Source organism: Peromyscus eremicus, chromosome 4 (assembly GCF_949786415.1).
Source record: "Peromyscus eremicus chromosome 4, PerEre_H2_v1, whole genome shotgun sequence".
NCBI lineage: Eukaryota > Metazoa > Chordata > Mammalia > Rodentia > Cricetidae > Peromyscus > Peromyscus eremicus.
The window spans coordinates 18,400,712-18,415,372 of record NC_081419.1 but is presented as its reverse complement, the minus strand read 5'-3'; the positions used below and the strand labels follow the sequence as shown (position 1 = coordinate 18,415,372).

Here is a 14,661-nt window from a genome sequence, read left to right as displayed (position 1 = left end):
GATTAGGAGCAGTTTGTGGGATTATTAACCACTCTTGGTGTCTTCTCATCTCATTAGATAAGGAACTCAGCACTGACTATTGATAACAAACAGTTTCTCATGGTCTGTTGCTCAATATTACCAAATCTCTTCAGTGTGTTCAAGCTATTTTCACTGGAAAGTGAACAGTTTTTCTATTGATTTCCATTTAAATGACTCATGCTCACATTAAAATACATGTCTGAATTACTTAGATACCAATTATCTTTTCCTAAGAAGAAGCAGTGTCAGGTTAAAAATTGTTTTGTGGTTTAATTTTGTAAACAATTTAAAATTAGCTTAGTTAAAATGGTACCACTCAGTTTATTTGGTATCTTGCTAACACAGATGCAATGATAAATAACTTAGAATTTGGAAAACAATAATTGTAGGCTTGCTTTCATTACTGAAGACTAGTGATATTGACTTTTGATTTACTTGTTGAGTAAGGTGTGTGGAAACCTATCAAATCCAACATATTTGAAGTATATTTGTTTTCAAATGCCTGTTAAGTGTTTCTGGTTGCCTTGAAGTAAATTGGCATGCATTCTTTCTTTGCCTAAAAAAGAAAATAGAGCCTGGGTCTTTGGAGTGATTGCCTAGCACGAGCCTCAAAAACACACACACACACACACACACACACACACACACACACACACACACACACACATGGTGGGGGGGGAGGCAGAGAGAGAGAGATTTTAAAATTAATAAATACAATTGATGCTTATTTCTTATGAATAAGCAACTTCAAATAATTCCCTTTTTATTAATTTTTACGATATCTTTTATTTTTGTTTGTTGAAGCTTTTTATACAATGCAACAAATAATTTTTTAAAAAATTCTTGTTTTAAGTACTGTCCTTCATCTTTTGTTTATTTTGGTTGAATATACGAATATATATATGTGTGTGTGTGTGTGTGTGTGTGTGTGTGTGTGTGCGCCTTAGTACTGGCTGGAAACTCAAGAATCTGTGGAGTTAGCTTTTGTCACTGCATTTGCATAATCTGGGACCCTTGACTTGATTCCACCTGCCACAACTTTGCTCTGTTCAAGGGGCGCATTCCAGAAACTTCCACTTGTATCCGGATTGTGAGCTGCCATCTAGCCACTCACTAGGCCACTCAGAGAATGACATCAGAGACTGCTTTGGAACATTCCTTCTCCAGAGTCTCTGAGTTTCTTTTAGTTGCATTTTACACGAGAAACCAGAATAGTTAACCTTCTGTCAAAAGATCATATCCAAATATCTGGACCTTTAGCTGTGTAGAATGTTCAGTTTCACTTTACAACTGTCTTATCACGCTTGCCCATGAGTTCAAGCACCTTGAGCTTTAAGCACTATAGCATTTTCTGTTTTCTGTAATTCTTTCTGGAAACAAAAAGGCTCAGGAGGTGGCTGAGTTATATGATCTAGGAGTTTTCCCATTCTTATTCTCTTCTAGTTGCTGTTTAAGTAATTATTTTGTGCCTGAAGCTCCACTTTCTCTCTTTCATCGTTTCATTCAGCAAATGGTTTTGTTTTGAATTGAAAAAGTCGGGGAGGGGTTTGGGCAGACTAGCTACACCTCAGCTGCTGTCAATTGATTTTCAGATTTCCTGAGTTCTTCCGTTTTTGAATGAATAATGTGAGGTTCTCTTGCAGGTGAGGTGTTGTCTTTATTCTTCTTTTCCTCTTCTAGCAGGTTATTAGTTCTAGCGATGCAATCATCCCTTACTTCCAGCTGTCACTGGAGCTCAGTGTTGAGCTTTTGATCATAGATCTCTCTCTTCCTGTTCTTTAGATTCTATTCCTGACTCCTGAGTGCCTCGGCTTCACTTTTAGTTCTTTCTTCTTGCAGCTTCTGGATCAATTCCAAAGCTTCAGTTCTTTTCTTCAGTTCTGCTTTTCTTCTCTGAGCCAATATCTATCATTTTGCAAAAGCTGTCTTTGAGCACAAATTTCTTTTGTTTAAGTCTCTCAGTGCTTTTTCTTTCTTTACCAAGTGTTCTTTTACTGGGAAATCAAGAGAACCCAGCCAGTTCCTTTTCATACTTTCTTTTATCTTCCATCTTAACATTTGTTATTTTAGCTTCTTTAAATACTTCATCTTTGGATGGTTTTTCTATCCAAAGTTGGCATTGTATTGGTTTAACTTTGTCTCTAAAGATTCTGGGACAGTAAGGACAAACTTTTGCAAGTTGGTCATCAATAAGCTGAAACATCTCAGCAAGAGACATTTTGCTAGCAAGTGTAGAGTTGGTCTGTTTCCATGTTACAACTTTCTGTAGTTTGATGATATTCCACCAATTCCTTTAAGAAATTCCTAAAATAACTTATTGGTTTTCTTTAGGAACCCCTGAAATCAGTGATCTGAAGAGACTGAACGAGGATTTATTTAAATGAGATGTGATAGATCCTTCATAGTAAGTCCCTTTTCTTTTGCCAAACAACTTGCTGGGAAGAAAACAGAAAGCAGATATCATAGTCATGTCTTTGTAATTGATCTATCACCCGCCAGTTAGAAACACCTAGCAGGAGGGCACTGTCCTGCACTGAGATGGGTGGAGGCTTCATTTCTCCACTTAATACATGGTGCAGCAATTCATGAATTAGGTGGTTTTGGAGATGCTCAGATGCTCATTATCTGGCAGTAACCATGATATTGTCTACTTCAATGAGTTAAATAATAGTTCATGTTGAGATCATGTTTGTTTGTCTTTCTTACTTGTCATATGTTTCAGTGCCTTCTGTTCTGTGATGTCCTCACAAGAGCAACTTAGGGAGGAAATGTGTGAGGGGTTATTAGCAGGAACGTGGGTGGCCTTAAAGCAGACACACTGGAAGGTCTGTAGCCAGCATGATTACTGCTACCATACCCACACTTATCCAGCCATACTTGCATAGATGGAGACTCCTCTCCTACACCTTCCCCAGCTGGGTGAGAACTCTTAAGTCTTCTCTTATCAATTTTCAAGGACACAATACATATTTATTAGCTATAGCCATAAGCCCCTCCCTCCTGCCATGCTGGGGATTGAAGTTACTAGTCTACCACTAAAGTACAATACCAGCTATTATTTTATCATTTTATTTCAGACAGGGTTTCCCTGGCTGTGTAGTTCAGGCTGTCCTCAAGCTCTTGATCCACTTTCCTTATTTTCCCAATATTAGGATTTTAGGCATGCTCAGATATAGTCATCAAGCTGCACAGTGAACCTCCTAAGCTTATTCTTTCTACCTAGAATTTTATGTCATTTAATTAACATCTACTTTTTTTTTGAGACAGGGTTTCTCTGTGTAGCTTTATGCCTTTCCTGGATCTCGCTCTGTAGACCAGGCTGGCCTCGAACTCACAAAGATCCTCCTGGCCGGGCGGTCGTGGCGCACGCCTTTAATTAACATCTACTACTCTATACTCATTATCTGTCAACAGCCATCATATTGTCTACCTTAATGAGTTAAACTATTTATAGTTCATGTTGAGATCACGTTTGTTTGTCTTTCATTGCTTAGCACATGTTTTAGTGCCTTCTGTTGCTGTGATGCCCTCAAAAGCAACTTAGGGAAGAAATGGTGTATTTTAGTCCATAGTTTAGGGTACAGTCTAGCGTGGCAGGAAAGTCAAGGCAGAAGGAGCTTGAAGCAGCTGGGTCACTTTACGTTCACAGAGGAAAAGAGCAGTGAATGCCAATGTTCAGCTCACTATCCCCATTTTAGATAGCACATGCTCTTTGCCCAGGGAATGGTTTTACCTATAGTGGCTGTGCCTTTGCACCTCAAATATAACAATCAAGATAATCCCTCATAGTTACTCTCTGAGACCCATCTCCCAGGTGATTTTAGATTCTGTCAAGTTGACAATTAATGCTAACAACAACAACATTAGGTACTCTAGTACCATTCATGTTGTTGTTAATGGTAGACTTTCCTTCCTAAGACACATTAGTTTTCCATCATGCACATATACTACATTTTCCTTAATGTTTTAGGCACTTACAGATATCCAAGTTTTTCACATCTTAGCTATTGTGATAATGTTTCATTGAACATGAAACTGCATATTCTAGGCTGCATAATATACTAACGAATTCCTTGCATCTTTACTTGAAACTAAGATTATTGTATCATAGGATAGTTTTATTTTTTATTACTTGAGGACCTCCATATTTTTCCATACATGTTTTCTGTACACTGTTTTCATACAGGTATTTTTTATTTGTATTTTCTGTAATGCCTGTAACTAACAATGGAGATGGAATAAAGCTTGGGACTCTCAAAACATTTGGCCCTTATAAGGCCTGAAACATGATTTTGTAAGGTTTAAAAGCCAATGAAGGTAGATAGGGAGTTCATTGTCTATCTGCCTGTTATTGGCACCAATGCAGAATATAGGACTGATGATGTTTAAGTATATAACAGCTCCCAGACAGAGAGTCTATTAAAGCAGAATTAGAGACTGGAACTGTAGAATCCTTCCTTCTTCTACAAGGTGCCTTGAAGATCAGTTTAAGTAAACTGTCTAAGAGTGTAGGACCACAGGACTAGCTCAGTGTTACTGTGATTGGAGCCTATTTATGCAAGGCTCATCTTGGAGGCTCAGTCTGATGACTAAGGCTACACAGATCATCTTGGTGCTTGGTGAGGACAGAAATCTGAGGTTTCTGGGGCCAGTCTAGCACTGAGGGTAATCTGGATCAGAGAGGGATTCAGAACCTGGGGTGTGGTGCCTAGGTTGTCTAGAGGGTAGGCTTGTAAAACACAGCCTATTGTGGACAGGCTTGAATAAGTTTATTGGTTTACCAAGATGGACCTTGGTGGAATTCTTGTTTTGGTTTGCCATTGGTGTCCCTATCTGGGGTGAATGGGTGTTTATTTACTTCTCCTCTGGAAAAGTTCACACAAAAATAAAAATAGACCAGATTTCCCCCCCTAATTTTTATCCTACTTAAAAGAAAAGTTTAATCACATACATAAAAACACACAAAATGGTTTAGTAGTCAAGTTAGTTTAAGAAAGGATTCATTTTATAAATTATTGGTGATTAGTGATGCACATTATATTTCAAAGGCCCAGTGATTCATCTGTGTTGTAAAATGATCTACTGATTTAATCTACTAAGTTTTTAATGTGTTGTTTTTGTGCTTTTCTTTATTTTATTTACTTTTTGTTTTACATTTGCTTCTTGAGTTAAAGACTTCATTCATCAATTTTCAGTCTTCAATATTTTTTCATAAGTACCTTCTCTAAATACTTTTTGAGTTGTAGCCAACAGGCTGTAACATGATGCAATTTATTGCCACATGGTTCTGAATATTTCAGTATTGCTTTTGAATCATTACTGAAGCAGCAGGAAAAATAAGGACCTACTGTATGAAGTATTTTATTTCTTTCTGAATATGTGGAAGGCCATACCTCTTCCTCATAGCATGGCGTGGTGTTTGCTAACTACTCCATAAAAGCTGCTGAAGTGAACTAATACTCTTTCAAAAGAACTCAGACTAACACAAGTGAGGATAAATATGTAGATTAAGTCTTTTTTGTAAGGTTTATCATGGAATAATTTAAATAAAGTAAGATTCATATAGTTTTGTCAAATGTGTTTACCACTATGATAACCACCATGATAGCAAAGATATAGAACACTTACATATTACTTAAAATGTTCTTCTGTGCCTCTTTCTTACATCCAGGCCAATACTGAACTGTTTCTCTTGACCACTGGAGATCTGATTTCTAGAAAGTTCTAAGAAGTTATGTAGTTATGCAGTCTTTTGATTATGCCTTCTTGCACTTAATATAATGTAACCGATATTTACTCATTAGTCTCAATTAGGGTTTCTATTGCTATGAAGAGATACTATGACCACAGCAACTCTTACAAGCGAAAACATTTAATTGAGACTGTGGTGATATTGTGTTCCCCAAAATATTGTGCACCCTAATAAACTTATCTGGGGTCAGAGAACAGAACAGCCACTAGATATAGAGGCCAGAAAATGGTGGCACACACGCCTTTAATCCTATCACTTGGGAGGCAGAGATCCATCTGGATCTCTGTGAGTTTAAAGCCACACTGGAAACAGCCAGGCATGGTGACTCATGTCTTTAATCCCAGGGAGTGATGGCAGAAAGCAAAAAAGTATATAAGGCATGAAGACCAGAAACTAGAAGCTTTTAGGTGGTTAAGCTTTTAGGCTTTTGAGCAGCAGTTCAGCTGAGATCCAGTTGGATGAGGACTCAGAGGCTTCCAGTTTGAGAAAACAGGATCAGCTGAGGAACTGGCGAGGTGAGGAAGCTGTGGTTTGTTCTACTTCTCTGGCCTTCCAGCATTCACCCCAAAACCTGGCTTCAGGTTTGATTTTATTAATAAGATCTTTAAGATTCATGCTACGTGAGACTGGTTTATTGTTTCAGAGGTTTATTCCATTGTCTTCATGGTAGAGTGCAGGCAGTATAGTGTCAGAAAAGGAGCTGAGAGTTCTGCATCTTGATCTTCAGGCAACAGGAAGTGAACTGACACCCACAGTAGGCATAGTTTGAGCATATGAGGCTTCAATACCTGCCCCCACAGTGACACACTTCCTCCAACAAGGCCACACCTCCTAATAGTGCTATCCACATCAGCCAAGTATTCAAACACATGAATCTATGGGGACCATACCTAATCAAATCACCACATTCCAGTCCATGGCCCCCATAGGTTCGTAACCATACCATAATGCAAAATGCATTTAGTCAAACTTCAAAAGTCCCATAGTCTATCACAGTCTCAACAATGTTTAAAAGTCCAAAGTTCAAAGTCTCTTCTGAGATTCATTCAATCTATTCACTGCAATCCTCTATAAAATCAAAATAAAAAGACATCACATCCAACATATAATGGCACAGAATTTACATTACTGCTCCAAAATGGAGGAAAGGGAAGAGCGTGAGGAAATACTGGATCAAAGCAAGACTTAGCACCAGCTGAGCAAACTTCAAGCTCTGTATCTCCATATCTGATGTCAAAGCACTCTTCAGATATCCAACTCCTTTCAGCTTTGTTGACTGCAATACATTCTTTCTCTTGGGCTGGTTACACTCCTTGTTAGCAGCTCTTCTTGACAGGTATCTCATGCCTCTAGCATCTCGAGCATCTTGGTGTCTCCAAGGCAATCCAGGCTTCACCTTCACAGTTTCACACATTAGCCTCTCTAGGCCTCCATTCAGGGACACCCCTGACATAAGCCTGGCCTCAGCGGTTCTCCTTGGTTTTGGAGGAAGATTCCATACCCCCTTTCTTGACTTTTATGCCAGAACCATGTGGCTAAAGCTGCCAAGTTATGCTGCTTGCCAGGATGGGAACATGGCTCCCTCATTCAATTACATTTTCACCAGTCTTCTGTTTTTGATGGTTACCTTCATTGCCTAAACTTGACTGTCCTGGAGCTCATTTTGTAGAACAGGCTGGCCTTGATCTTAGAAATCCACTTGCCTCTGTCTCCAGAGTGTTGGAATTAAAGGCATGTACCACCCATGTTGTCTATAATAGAAGCTCATTCCTTTTTATTGGTGAGTAGTATTCTAATGAGTAGTTATAATTTTTCATTCACTTGCCAGTTGATAGACATTTAAATTACTTCAACTTTGATTTATTTTTTAGAAATTGAAAATAAGGATTACTTTTTGTATGCATTTGTAAAGATAGAAGTTTTCATTTGTCTTGAAAAAATACCTAGGAATAAAATTGTTAACTCTTTTGATAATTGTGAGTTTGTGGTGAGGACAGACAGTGGTGGCAAAAGAGACTTGCAGATTTTGATGACCTGGTACAGGAGAGTTTCTCAGCCTTCCCCCATGAGAATGGCATACCTTGGAAAATGATATTGAGCCCAGGGCTGGACCCACACTTTTCTTCTGACCATTCTCAAGAGGTGGAGGATTTTTCTTTATTATTCCATTAACAATAAATCTTTATTTACACCTATAATCAATGGATTTTCTGTCCCTCTTCAAAACAAACACACCTCTGCTGTTTAAGAAAGGATGAACTGTGCAAGGTGCTGAGGCTGGTGTAGTTGTCCAATGGAGGCAGCTCTTCTCTTGATCATTACTAGTAGAGAATTCTGTCCAGTTCTTTACTGTGCTCTATTTTCTATGATCACCTCTTCAAGTCCACGGAAAAGAGGTTGGAGTGCCTGTAATAGCCAGGGTTGTTTGTATATACCATCACACTGGCTCACATTTCAAATTCTTGAAATGTCTTTATAATAATAAACTGTATAAGAATAAATAAATTATATCACAGCTAGCACTTTGCTCTGTTACCTATGAGTCAACCAACCCAACCTGTGCTTGACTTAATTTAATTTCATTCAATTGCAAAAAGTTTAGAATGACTTCAACACAGTTTCATTGCTTGTATGACAATTTCTGTGCATTCTGTTTTGAGACAATTGAAGATGCTGTGATTGACAACAATCAGATCCATAGCCATTGATATATGCTACTCACACTAGCCTACCAAAGAATATTCGGCATTAATATAAAATTTAACCAAGTTGGTATTTCCCAAAATACTTAGAAATATTTGTTTAAATGTAAAATTTTCTGAATTACTGTTACTTTAAACCTGGTGTTTTTCAGTGAAATAAACATCCTGACAATGAATACAAAGATAGAAAGCTGGGTAGTTAAGAGAGTACTCTCATAACATGAATAATTAGGTTCTTTTTGCTAAAGTGTGCTTTTTTTTCTGAACATTTTGTTTATTTGGGGATTGTGGAAACACAGATCAAAGATGTTTGACAGTTTTTGTATTTCCTGTAGAAACTAAGAGCTGCCTTTTTGGTATAGACTACAAATCAAATGGGCCAATAGAGTCCAAACTTACAATGTGCAAACGGTCTTTTGAGGTCAGTCTTCTAATATCTGTTGCGGTGCATATTTTAACTGTCATATCTCATGTTATTTCATGTCATTGAGAGGCAAACATTTCAGCACATTCCATTTGAAGACATGATGAAAAGATACGTTGAGCATAACTAGAAAGCTTACATCTAATTACGAGAGAAGGGTTCAACAAACTTCAGTTCTTGTCAATTTTGTCCTGTAAATGGGTCAAGGAGAACTTTCAGGACTATATTAGAATCAGTCAAAACATATCCTCAAGAATTTTCAACTTCTGCAAAATTTGGTAAGCAAATGTTAATGTTGTAAGGCAGAGATGTCTATTTTATCAGAGTAGAAAACATTCCGGAATGTAAGACTTGTTTTCAAACTTGGAGACTATATACTTTTATATTTAAATATGCACAAAATGAATACAAGTTACATAACCTTAAGTTTCAGCCATTCTTTTCTTCCCTTTCACATATGACAAGCATGGGTGCCCTTCTGTTGTTTTAGATCAATTCAGGCTGAACAGAAATGCATTCACAGTACAGTACCTCCAATACCAAAGTGTTCCTCTGGTGGGGAGCCTGTTCTTTGTCCAGAACATCGGTGTGACTGAAAATGGATTTTAGACTGTCTTTTCCCTCAGGACCAGTAGAGGGAGCATAGGTTTCTCCATAGCTAAATAATAAAGACTTTTAAACATATTGTGGGACTTTTATGATTAGAGCTTAGAAATATAAAATTAAAATTATAAATGCTCATTAAGTGCCTTAATAATGCTGGGAAATTGTACCTGTCTCAAGGTAAAAATATACATTTTCAGGATATCTACCTTTTTGGGGTAAACTAGGACCCACTAAATAACTAAAACACAGTTCAGAACAGATAAGTTGTTAGAAGTCGATAATCAAAAGTGGAAAGTAACTAGACTAGTTAAGTTAATGTTTATTGAGTACTTGCTATGTTTCAGATCAGGAACTAAATTATGAAGCTACAGAGGTAAATTAAATTTAATCTGGGGAAGTAGGCAGGATAAAAGAAAAGCCATTTGGGAAAAAAGGTCATATTTTTAAATAAAATATTTATTGCATGGATGCTGGATGCAAGCAAATATCTGCATTAATAATAAAAAAGTAATATTTTATGTGATGCTTCAGCATATTACTTACTTATTTACCCTTAGGAGAGATGTAAGGGCTCAGAGATAGTGAATTATAAAGGCAGGTTCTTGGCTGCTTGTCATTCAGCTTTGCATTTAGCATGACAGATGTTTACAGTTTGCCTGTTAAAACAGGAAAATTTTCCTACAAATAAATTCTCATGAAATGAACATAATTACTCAGTAGTATGCAATCTTCTTAAAACTAAGTTTTCTAGTTAGTTGAAAATAATTCCAGATAATTAAGTGTCTATATTTAGAAAACGAAGGTTAGCTTGGGAATATGTATATTCTGTCAAAGAAAAACTCTTCATGATAACTGAAGTGAATTCAGTAATATATGTTAATACACATTACACATGTAAACATACACATATATGTGTATATGTGTATGTTTATTTGAATATATATTTATATATACACACTTATATATATGATTTAAAGAAAAATTTTTCATGAGATCATTAGACAATTCTTAATTGAAATATTACAAAGTTTTTCTCAAATCAGAAAATTAACACATTGAAAATAAAAGATCTAAGAAATTTTAGTAGTAGGCCTTGGAAAATGCAAAAGTTTTGGATTAATAATACATAAATTTTAGATTAAAAGCTACCAAAGGTTTAACTTTGAATTCATTAACCTTTTCAAAGCTACAGTAAGCTTTTCTACATTAGCAAGTAAAGAATACTGATATCATGATGTCTTTGCGGACTCTAAATAGATACTGAGACTTTTTTTTTTTTTGAGACAGGGTTTCTTTGTGTAGTTTTGGTGTCTGTCCTGGATCTCACTCTGTAGACCAGGCTGGCCTTGAACTCACAGAGATCTGCCTGGCTCTGCCTCCCAAGTGCGGGGATTAAAGGCGTGCGCCACCTCTGCCCGGCAATCCTTTACCTGATTCTTGACAACTTTAACTTCTTTTGAAGCAATTTTTAGTTCATTTTAAAAAATTATATTGATAAGTACTGTATTTATGTCATTTCCACTCCTCCTTCTACGTTTCAAATCCTCCCATGTCATCCTCAAATTCATGACATCTTCAGTTGTGTTATATATTTACAACCTACTAAGTATCTTTAGTATTGCTCATATATGCATGTCTTTAAGGCTGACCACTTGGGAAGTGATAACCTATCAGGGAGTTCATCCCTGAAGAACACTGATTCTCTTCCTCTCAGAGGCCAGTGATTGACTGGAGTTTTTCATCTAGAGATGAGACCTTGTGAAATTTTTTCCTTTCAAAGTGACATGTCAACTTGTGCTGTCATTATTCAGGTCTTGTTTAGGCAGACATATTATTCAGATTTCATGGGTATGAGTTCCCTGTCATGTCTAGAAAACATCATCTTTCTGGCTCTTAAAATATTTGAAATACTTTTATATTTTCAAAAGATAGATATGTAAATATAGTACAAAGTTTTCCTATATTACCTTTACTTTTATTCTTTTATAATCAATATGTAACATTACATAATACTGTGAGTCAAACTAAGATATTGACATTGATACAATACTCTTAACCAAATTACAATTTTCTTCAGCATCTTTATTAATTTAATTTTAGCTTCAATCAAGGTCCGAGTCATGATAAACATTATAGTTATTTGTTATGTCTCTGCAATCTATAGTCTATGACAGTCTCTTAATCTTTATTTACCTCTATTTTTAAAATTAGGGTATAATTTTATCATTTCCCCCTCAATTTCTCTCTCCAATATCTCCTTGAAGCTCCCACTCACAAATCATAGTCTCTGTTTCTTTAATTGCTATTACACACACACACACACACACACACACACACACACACACACACACACACACACTGGTGACTTCTTTTAATGTTACTTGCATGTATATGATTTCAGGGCTGACCTAATTGGTATTGGATAGCTCATGGCTGGGGGCTTATCCCTAAAGACTATTTCTCCTGTTCTCAGTATCCCTTAGCTGCCTGTAGTTCTTTGTCAATGAGTGGAGACCTATGACATTTCCCCCTTTCATGTTAGCATGTCCATCAGTGTTGTACTTCAAGTCTTGTTTAGGCAACTATATTATTGAGATGTCATGGATGAACCTTTCCTATCATTTCTAGCAGCCATGTTCTTATAGCAGCTTTCCTGGTCCTCTGACTCTTAAAGTATTTCTGCCATCCTTTCTACAGTTTTCCCTGAGCCTTATGTGCAGGAATTGTGTTGCAGATGTAGAAATTAAGGGTAGGCACCCCACAATCACATGCTCTCTGTGTTTTGATCAGTTATGGTTTTCTGTGATGCCTTAATTTGTTGTAAAGAGAATCCTCTTTAATGAGGAGTAAGAGCTAAACTTATCTGTGGGTATAAAGATGAATATTTAGAATGAAGTTAGGAATTATGCTGGTTTAGCAAAATAATAGTTCTGCTTTAAGATCCATGACCTCACTTGCCTGAAGTAATTTGCTAAATTTTCAGGACCAAGCATAATTTTCCTCCTGTTGAGTAGGCTTTTAAGTAAAATTACAAAACTGTTGTTTATTGCCAAGATAGGAGTGCCATTATTTTACCTTTAGGGTCATTGTGCTGTTTCTGGTTGTCATTGTGGTTCATAAGCATTATAGCTGGATAGGACTATTGATTTCTTTCACTTTGGATGCTTGCATAACACCTTCTGGTACCATGAAAGATAGTCCCACAAAAGAGTCTTTAAAGTGGGATCCAACTTGTGTTCTTTGGATCTTGTGTTCAAAGTACATGGTGTCTTCAGCAATAGGGACTTATATTCAATATCTGAGATACAACCAAGAACAATAGCAATAGCCCATGTTGTTTTGGGAGTCTCTCAGATTGCCCTGATCAACAAACAACTCTAAAGGGCTTTCTCATTCTTGGTGTTTGGGATTTTGTTATATGATCTATAGCCCTAGGAGTAACATTGTCAGCCCAAGTGAAATAAATTGATTCAAAGTATACATGTAGATTTATATGTATTGTATATAAATTTAGATAAATTATTCATAATATGGCTCCTTATGACTTTTTCAGACATCTTTAGCATTATTTTATACTCCTCCTTACCTCTTTTGTATTGACTTCTCTCTTTCTCTCTAATTAAAGCCTGTCTCATTTTTCCCACTTATCCTTTAAACTCACTTTTACCTTGCCATTTTCCTCTCCAGTGGACCCTGTCCCAGGGTCCCTTTTCACATTCCTGATTTCTGTGATTATGTTCGACAGGTTATAAATGCACACCTGAAGAATTGGATCTAGTAACCACAGAAGATAGAGAATGTGGGGCATTTATCTTTCTGGGTCTAGATGACCTCAATCAATATCATCTTTTCCATTTCCATCCATTTACCTGAAAATTTCATGATTTTATTTTTCTTTACAAATGAATAGTATTCCATTGTGTTTTTGTACATTTTCATTATTCATTTCTCAGTTGAAGGACATTTAGGTTGTTTCCATTTTCTGGCTATTGTAAATAGAATGGCAATTAACATGGGCTGTTCAAGTATGTATGGAGTAGGATGTTGAGTGCTTTTGGCATATGACAAGGTGTGATATATCTGGGACATATAGTGGATTTACTTTTAGCTCGTTGAAAGTTCTCCATACTGATTTCCAAGACTGTACTAGTGTATATTACACCAGCAGTGAATCTTGAGTCCCACATTTTCACCAGTATTTGTTGTTGGTTGGTTTGTTGATCTTGGCATTCTGACTGGGGTAAGATGAAATCTCAAAGTTGTTTTGACTTGCATTTCCCTAATTTCTATATAAGATGGACATTTTAAATGTATATTTTAATAAAATATGATAACATCATGTCATCACTTCCCTTTTCTTTCTCCAACCAGGCCTATGTTGCCTCTCACTACCTCCAAATTGATGGCTTCATATTTATATATATATGTATTTATTTATATATCTGTATATATGTGTGTGAGTGCATATATATACTGTATGTATTTATCATATGCATAATTATATAGTATATAATGTATTCAATATAATTATATGTTGTATAATATGATCATTATTATAGGTTAGTTCTCCATCTATCAGCAGCCATTAGCTGCTTGTAGTTCTTAGTCCAGATGTGAGAACCCATGAAATTTTACCCCTTCCATGCTAGCATATCTATATCGATATTGTCATTGTTCAAGTCTTGCTTAGTCAGCTATTTCTAGGTTATAGTCTCATGGCAGATTTCCTTTTAGTTTGGATCTTACAGTCATCCTGCCCCTCTTCTGTGATGTTCTTTGAGCTTTAGGTACAAGACTCACTCCATAGATGTGTCCATTGGAGCTGGGCTCACACAATATATAGATCTCCGTATTGTTTCCAGTTGTGATTTTTTGTCATGTTCTCCACTTTTTCTAAAGAGAAATTTCTTTGACGAGAGGTGAGAAATAAACTTATCTATGGGTATAACGATAAGTGTTTTTAAATTATTTATCGTTACTGTGTTTAGTAATGTAGAGGTAATAGGTCCTCTTCTAAGAACTGTGACCTCACTAGTGCTAGGTTTCTTGTTCCAGGTATTATTTCCCTCCTGTTGAATGGACTTTAACTCCAATTAGACAGCTGTGGTTACAACCAACATGATTACCACTATGGTACTTTGCCATGATGGTCTTTG

General features: G+C 36.4%; 1 pseudogene; it reads right to left on the bottom strand.

Moving 5' to 3' along the window:
* Positions 1-982: 982 nt before the first annotated feature.
* Positions 983-12,629, bottom strand: LOC131907709 (centriole and centriolar satellite protein OFD1-like; annotated as a pseudogene).
* Between the last annotated feature and the right edge of the window lie 2,032 nt (positions 12,630-14,661).